The sequence below is a fragment of the Podarcis bocagei genome (assembly GCF_964188305.1).
Source record: "Podarcis bocagei genome assembly, chromosome: 3".
Lineage (NCBI taxonomy): Eukaryota > Metazoa > Chordata > Lepidosauria > Squamata > Lacertidae > Podarcis > Podarcis bocagei.
The window spans coordinates 75,497,726-75,499,717 of record NC_138127.1 but is presented as its reverse complement, the minus strand read 5'-3'; positions in this window follow the sequence as shown (position 1 = coordinate 75,499,717).

The window sequence follows — 1,992 nt, the reverse complement described above, 5'->3', positions numbered from 1 at the left end:
GCCGGATCCACGAAATGGATATGCGGTTTGTGCTGTCATCCAAAACCCAAAACTGTGGCTTTACTTTCTGCAAAGAGAAGCTTGAAAATATGTAGGTAATGCCTGGTGAACTTTTAAGAGGACAGAAGGGCTCTAAGCGCAACTGCCGGTGGACAGAGGTAGTTTTTTTTAGCGCTTTGCATAGCTCTTTTCTCCTCCCTATGGCCAGCACAGGCAATATAAATAATGCGAATTTCAAAATTATACTCAAATATGTGCATGCTTGATTCAGGTTACAGAATTTGGCTTCTTCTCATTGTAGCTGTTATTAAGTATGGCTTTGATTTATTCTGACTAGCCAGAAGATAGCCTAGGACAGTGGTTCTCAAACTTTTTGAGGGGATGGACTTGAAAATTGCTGGTGGTCTCACCAGACTACTTAATAAACTTCTTTTGTTCTACAAAGCAAAGCAATGCATACCTTGCATTTTAATAAAGCATAGTCTTGATTTCCTAATTGGATGGATGTGCCTGTTTTTCTGAGCACCGTTCTGTGAAGTCATGTATCCTTGTTGGTCAGTGGGCAACATGAATGCAGCTTGTGGGCTGCCAGCAGCCTGGGAAGCACAGTTTGAGAACCTCTGGCCTTTCACAATGACATGCAAGCAGCTGACCTAACACTATGGCTGATATCCAGATGCATTAAAAAAACAACAGCCAGTCAATGGGAGTTGAGTCACTGACTTCACTGGAAACACTCAAAAGACTTAAGCAATTTCCCCAGCTGTTAAGGCAGAGTCTCGAGGAAGGCAGCAATGCTCACCAATGGAGTTAACATGGCTTGAAGAGACTCCCCCAGGTGAGAAAGCTGGTCTCCAAAGAGCACAGTGAAATCATGTATCCACCTGCCATCTTGCCTAATAAATCCTGAGGTCAAATGAAAACAAAAATGATAGTGGAAACCTGCAAACATAAATATGCTCATGACAGGAACCCTAGTTAGCTTGGGCTAAACGGGATGTTCTCTATACAAAAGAAAGCCTTAACCTAACAAGGGGAGAACCCAGCAAACTTCTCTCCAATTCAGCTCTGCAAACCCAAGCAGCTGCGCTGTTTTAAGTGCAATAGGATTTTGTCTAGGCACCACAGAAGATGCGAGAAAAAGCAAAGCCCGCTGCCCATTTCAGTAGTGAGCACAGGTTTTCAAACAGCCATATCCACCTGAATGTGCAGCGACAAGAGCGCGGCAGAGGACCATACTCAGGCACGAAAACAATTTTCCCGCTAATGTCTCCAGGACCAGAAAGGGAGCCAAGGAACTACAAGGCCTGAAGTCATCAAATTGCAACACACACAAACTTTGGCTAGGAACTGATGAGCGAAGCGCAACACGCACACACAGAGAGAAAGGAATTATCCAAGGGAGCACCCAGCTTGCTTCCTGCACTTTTGCCCTCAGTAAATCCCTTTCCTGGACCAGCCACAAGAGAAGAATAGCAGCACTGCTGCACTGCAATGGTTCAGAGAGATGGAGCTGGTGGCTTTTGTTTGAGAGCAGCCCAGCATCCGAGTCAGGCATGCCAGTGGGGAGGAGACATCACACTCAAGGTGGCTGGCAGCCAAGAAAGGCAACGTAGGGTCCGGCCACCGTATTTGACAAAACGCCAACAACAGAACAATCCATGCCAGAGACAAAGGCTTAGTGGAAACTCACTCTGGCATCTCCCCAGTTCCCTTGGCACCAATCCTGGTCCACTAGAGTGGAGGCATGTTGTAGTCATTGCTTTTGCAACGCACCAAAAAATAACGTGTTTATCTGCATACTCCAGTCTCTTTGGGGAAGACTCTTTTTTTTGTCAACAGAATATCCAACACTTGTTTCATTCCATGCTACCCCACTTCCCCCAAAACCATTTGGACCTATTATTTTATTCTTCTCTCGGCTCTGCACCATCTATTCCAAAAAGCCCACCCCCTCACCCAACAACAGCAAGAATCCTGCGTAGGCAGATC